A 6,487-nucleotide genomic window follows, 5' to 3' on the forward strand; every position below is an offset into this window, starting at 1 on the left:
GCCTCAGCCTCCTGAGTAGCTGGGATTACAGGCTCCCACCACCACACTCGGCTAAATTTTTGTATTTTTAGTAGAGATGGGGTTTCTTTTATTATTATTATTATTATACTTTAAGTTCTAGGGTACATGTACACAATGTGCAGGTTTGTTACATATGTATACATGTGCCATGTTGGTGTGCTGCACCCATTAACTTGCCATTTATATTAGGTATATCTCCTAACACTTTCCCTCCCCGCTTCCCCCACCCCACAACAGGCCCCGGTGTATGATGCTCCCCTTCCTGTATCCAAGTGTTCTCCTTTTTCAATTCCCACCTATGAGTGAGAACTTGAAGTGTTTGGTTTTTTGTCCTTGCAATAGTTTGCTGAGAATGATGGTTTCCAGCTTCAACCATATCCCTACAAAGGACATGAACTCATCCTTTTTTATGGCTGCATACTATTCCATGGTGTATATGTGCCACATTTTCTTAATCCAGTCTATCATTGATGGACATTTGGGTTGGTTCCAAGTCTTTGCTATTGTGAATAGTGCCGCAATAAACATATGTATTCATGTGTCTTTATAGCAGCATGATTTGTAATCCTTTGGGTATATACCCAGTAATGGGATGGCTAGGTCAAATGGTATTTCTAGTTCTAGATCCTTGAGGAATCACCACACTGTCTTCCACAATGGTTGAACTAGTTTACAGTCCCACCAACAGTGTAAAAGTGTTCCTATTTCTCCACATCCTCTCCAGCACCTGTTGTTTCCTGACTTTTTAATGATTGCCATTCTAACTGGTGTGAGATGATATCTCATTGTGGTTTTAATTTGCATTTCTCTGATGGCCAGTGATGATGAGCATTTTTTCATGTGTCTGTTGGCTGCATAAATGTCTTCTTTTGAGAAGTGTCTGTTTGTATCCTTCGCCCACTTATTGATGGGTTGTTTGTGTTTTTCTTGTAAATTTGTTTGAGTTTTTTGTAGATTCTGGATATTAGCCCTTTGTCAGATGAGTAGATTGCAAAAATTTTCTCCCATTCTGTAGGTTGCCTGTTCACTCTGATGGTAGTTTCTTTGCTGTGCAGAAGCTCCTTAGTTTAATTACATCCCATTTGTCAATTTTGGCTTTTGTTGCCATTGCTTTTGGTGTTTTGGACATGAAGTCCTTGCCCATGCCTATGTCCTGAATGGTATCGCCTAGGTTTTCTTCTAAGGTTTTCATGGTTTTAGGTCTAACATTTAAGTCTTTGATCCATCTTGAATTAATTTTTGTATAAGGTGTAAGGAAGGGATCCAGTTTCAGCTTTCTACATATGGCTAGCCAGTTTTCCCAGTACCATTTATTAAATAGGGAATCCTTTCCCCATTTCTTGTTTTTGTCAGGTTTGTCAAAGATCAGATGGTTGTAGATGTGTGGTATTATTTCTGAGGGCTCTGTTCTGTTTCATTGGTCTATCTCTCTGTTTTGGTACCAGTACCATGCTGTTTTGGTTATGTAGTCTTGTAGTATAGTTTGAAGTCAGGTAGCGTGATGCCTCCAGCTTTGTTCTTTTGGCTTAGGATTGTCTAGGAAATGTGGGCTCTTTTTTCGTTCCATATGAACTTTAAAGTAGTTTTTTCCAATTCTGTGAAGAAAGTCATTGGTAGCTTGATGGGGATGGCATTGAATCTATAAATTACCTTGGGTAGTATGGCCATTTTCATGATATTGATTCTTCCTACCCATGAGCATGGAATGTTCTTCCATTTGTTTGTATCCTCTTTTATTTCATTGAGCAGTGGTTTGTAGTTCTCCTTGAAGAGGTCCTTCACATCCCTTGGAAGTTGGATTCCTAGGTATTTTATTCTCTTTGAAGCAATTGTGAATGGGAGTTCACTCATGATTTGGCTCTCTGTCTGTTATTGGTGTATAAGAATGCTTGTGATTTTTGCACATTGATTTTGTATCCTGAGACTTTACTAAAGTTGCTTATCAGCTTACGGAGATTTTGGGCTGAGACGATGGGGTTTTCTAAATATACAATCACGTCATCTGCAAACAGGGACAATTTGACTTCCTCTTTTCCTAAATGAATACTCTTTATTTCTTTCTCCTGCCTGATTGTCCTGGCCAGAACTTCCAACACTATGTTGAATAGGAGTGGTGAGAGAGGGCATCCCTGTCTTGTGCCAGTTTTCAAAGGGAATGCTCCCAGTTTTTGCCCATTCAGTATGGTATTGGCTGTGGGTTTGTCATAAATAGTTCTTATTATTTTGAGATATGTCCCATCAATACCTAATTTATTGAGAGTTTTTAGCATGAAGCGTTGTTGAATTTTGTCAAAGGCCTTTTCTGCATCTATTGAGATAATCATGTGGTTTTTGTCTTTGGTTCTGTTTATATGCTGGATTATGTTTATTGATTTGCGTATGTTGAACCAGCCTTGCATCCCAGGGATGAAGCCCACATCATCATGGTGGATAAGCTTTTAGAAGTACTTCTGGATTCAATTTGCCAGTATTTTATTGAGGATTTTTGCATCGATCTTCATCAGGGATATTGGTCTAAAATTCTCTTTTTTTGTTGTGTCTCTGCCAGGCTTTGGTATCAGGATGATGCTGGCCTCATAAAATGAGTTAGGGAGGATTCCCTCTTTTTCTATTGATTGGAATAGTTTCAGAAGGAACGGTACCAGCTCCTCCTTGTACCTCTGGTAGAATTTGGCTGTGAATTCGTCTGGTCCTGGACTTTTTTTGCTTGGTAGGCTATTAATTATTGCCTCAATTTCAGAGCCTGTTATTGGTCTATTCGGGGATTCGACTTCTTCCTGGTTTAGTCTTGGGAGGGTGTATGTGACCAGGAATTTATCCATTTCTTCTAGATTTTCTAGTTTATTTGTGTAGAGGTGTTTATAGTATTCTCTGATGGTAGTTTGTATTTCTGTGGGATCAGTGGTGATATCCCCTTTATCATTTTTTATTGCGTCTATTTGATTCTTCTCTCTTTTCTTCTTTATTAGTCTTGCTAGTGGTCTATCAATTTTGATGATCTTTTCAAAAAACCAGATCCTGGATTCACTGATTTTCTGAAGGGTTTTTTGTGTCTCTATCTCCTTCAGTTCTTCTCTCATCTTAGTTCTTTCTTGCCTTTGCTAGCTTTTGAATGTGTTTGCTCTTGCTTCTCTAGTTCTTTTAATTGTGATGTTAGGGTGTCAATTTTAGATCTTTCCTGCTTTCTCTTGTGGGCATTTAGTGCTATAAATTTCCCTCTCCACACTGCTTTAAATGTGTCCCAGAGATTCTGGTATGTTGTCTTTGTTCTCATTGGTTTCAAAGAACATCTTTATTTCTGCCTTCATTTCGTTATGTACCCAGTAGTCACTCAGGAACAGGTTGTTAAGTTTCCATGTAGTTGAGTGGTTTTGAGTGAGTTTCTTAATCCTGAGTTCTAGTTTGATTGCACTGTGGTCTGAGAGACAGTTTGTTATAATTTCTGTTCTTTTACATTTGCTGAGGAGTGCTTTACTTCTAACTATGTGGTCAATTTTGGAATAAGTGCAATGTGCTGCTGAGAAGAATGTATATTCTGTTGATTTGGGGTGGAGAGTTCTGTAGATGTCTATTAGGTCAGCTTGGTGCAGAGCTGAGTTCAATTCCTGGATATCCTTGTTAACTTTCTGTCTCATTGATCTGTCTAATGTTGACAGTGGGGTGTTAAATTCTCCCATTATTATTGTGTGTGAGTCTAAGTCTCTTTGTAGGTCTCTAAGGACTTGCTTTATGAATGTGGGTGCCCCTGTATTGGGTGCATATATATTTAAGATAGTTAGCTCTTCTTGTTGAATTGATCCCTCTACCATTATGTAATGGCCTTCTTTGTCTCTTTTGATCTTTGTTGGTTTAAAGCCTGTTTTATCAGAGACTAGGATTGCAACCCCTGCCTTTTTTTGTTTTCCATTTGCTTGGTAGATCTTCCTCCATCCCTTTATTTTGAGCCTATGTGTGTCTCTGCATGTGAGATGGGTCTCCTGAATACAGCACTCTGATGGGTCTTGACTCTTTATCCAATTTGCCAGTCTGTGTCTTTTAATTGGAGCATTTAGCCCATTTACATTTAAGGTAAATATTGTTATGTGTGAATTTGATCCTCTCATTATGATGTTAGCTGGTTATTTTGCTCGTTAGTTGATGCAGTTTCTTCCTAGCATCGATGGTCTTTACAATTTGGCATGTTTTTGCAGTGGCTGGTACCGGTTGTTCCTTTCCATGTTTAGTGCTTCCTTCAGGATCTCTTGTAGGGCAGGCCTGGTGGTGACAAAATCTCTCAGCATTTGCTTGTCTGTAAAGGATTTTATTTCTCCTTCACTTATGAAGCTTAGTTTGGCTGGATATGAAATTCTGGGTTGAAAATTCTTTTCTTTATGAATATTGAATATTGGCCCAACTCTCTTCTGGCTTGTAGAGTTTCTGCCAAGAGATCCACTGTTAGTCTGATGGGTTTCCCTTTCTGGGTAACCTGACCTTTCCCTCTGGCTGCCCTTAACATTTTTTCCCTCATTTCAACTTTGGTGAATCTGACAATTATGTGTCTTGGAGGTGCTCTTCTCAAGGAGTATCTTTGGGGCGTTCTCTCTATTTCCTTAATTTGAATGTTGGCCTGCCTTGCTAGGTTGGGGAAGTTCTCCTGCGTAATATCCTGAAGAGTTTTTTCCAACTTGGTTCCATTCTCCCCATCACTTTCAGGTACACCAATCAGACATAGAGTTGTCTTTTCACATAGTCCCATATTTCTTGGAGGCTTTGTTCATTTCTTTTTACTCTTCTTTCTCTACACTTCTGTTCTCACTTCATTTCATTCATTTGATCTTCAATCACTGATACCCTTTCTTCCAGTTGATCAAATTGGCTACTGAAGTTTGTGCATTCGTCAGTAGTTCTCGTGCCATGGTTTTCAGCTCAATCAGGTCATTTAAGGACTTCTCCACACTGGTTATTCTAGTTAGCCATTCATCTAATCTTTTTCCAAGGTTTTTAACTTCTTTGTGTTGGGTTGGAGCTTCCTCCTTTAGCTCAGAGAAGTTCGAGTGTCTGAAGACTTCTTCTCTCAACTCGTCAAAGTCATTGTCCATCCAGTTTTGTTGCGTTGCTGGTGAGGAGCTGTGTTCCTTTGGAGGAGGAGATGTGCTCTGATTTTTAGAATTTTCAGCTTTTCTGCTCTGTTTTTTCCCCATCTTTGTGGTTTTATCTACCTTTGGACTTTGATGATGGTGACCGACAGATGGGGTTTTGGTGTGGATGTCCTTTCTGTTTGTTAGTTTTCCCTCTAACAGTCAGGACCCTCAGCTGCAGGTCTGTTGGAGTTTGCTAGAGGTCCACTCCAGACCCTGTTTGCCTGGGTATCAGCAGCGGAGCCTGCAGAACAGTGCATATTGCTGTACAGCAAATGTTGCTGCCTGATCGTTCCTCTGGAAGCTTCATCTCAGAGGGGTACCCAGCCATGTGAGGCGTCAGTCTGCCCCTACTGTGGGGTGCCTCCCAGTTAGGCTACTTGCAGGCTACTCAGAGGTCAGGGACCCACTTGAGGAAGCAGTTTGTCCGTTCTCAGATCTCAAACTCCATGCTGGGAGAACCACTACTCTCTTCAAAGCTGTCAGACAGGGACATTTAAGTCTGCAGAGGTTTCTGCTGTCTTTTGTTCAGCTATGCCCTACCCCCAGAGGTGGAGTCTACAGAGGCAGGCAGGCCTCCTTGAGCTGCGGTGGGCTCCACCCAGTTCGAGCTTCCTGGCCACTTTGTTTACCTACTCAAGCCTCAGCAATAGTGGGCGCCTCTCCCCAAGCCTCACTGCCGCCTTGCAGTTTGATCTCAGACTGCTGTGCTAGCAATGAGCAAGGCTCCATGGGCGTGGGACCCTCCCAGCCAGGCATGGGATATAATCTCCTGGTGTGCCATTTGCTGAGACCATTGGAAAAGTGCAGTATTAGGGTGGGAGTGACCCGATTTTCCAGGTGCCGTCTGTAACCCCTTCCCTTGGCTAGGAAAGGGAATTCCCTGAGCCCTTGCACTTCCTGGGTGAGGCAATGCCTCGCCCTGCTTCGGCTCACACTCAGTGGGCTGCACCCACTGTCCTGCCCCCACTGTCCAATGAGACCCAGTGAGATGAACCCAGTACCTCAGTTGGAAACGCAGAAATCACCCGTCTTCTGTGTCGCTCATGCTGGGAGCTATAGACTGGAGCTGTTCCTATTTGGCCATCTTGGAACCGCAGAGATGGGGTTTCACCATGTTGCCCAGGCTGGTCTCAAACTCCTGACCTCAGGTGATCTGCCTGCCTCAGCCTCCCAAAGTACTGGGATTACAGTTATGAGCCACTGCACCTGGCCTCTTACTCTTTAACATAAGCAAAAATATCAACCAACATTCATATCCAAACTGCACTCACTCATCACTTGCAACTATTGGTTGGCTACTGATATGAGAGTTGAGCAAAGTCTATAAAAGTATTTTGTGAAAATCA

Source organism: Gorilla gorilla, chromosome 2, assembly GCF_029281585.2.
Source record: "Gorilla gorilla gorilla isolate KB3781 chromosome 2, NHGRI_mGorGor1-v2.1_pri, whole genome shotgun sequence".
In the NCBI taxonomy this organism is placed as follows: Eukaryota; Metazoa; Chordata; class Mammalia; order Primates; family Hominidae; genus Gorilla; species Gorilla gorilla.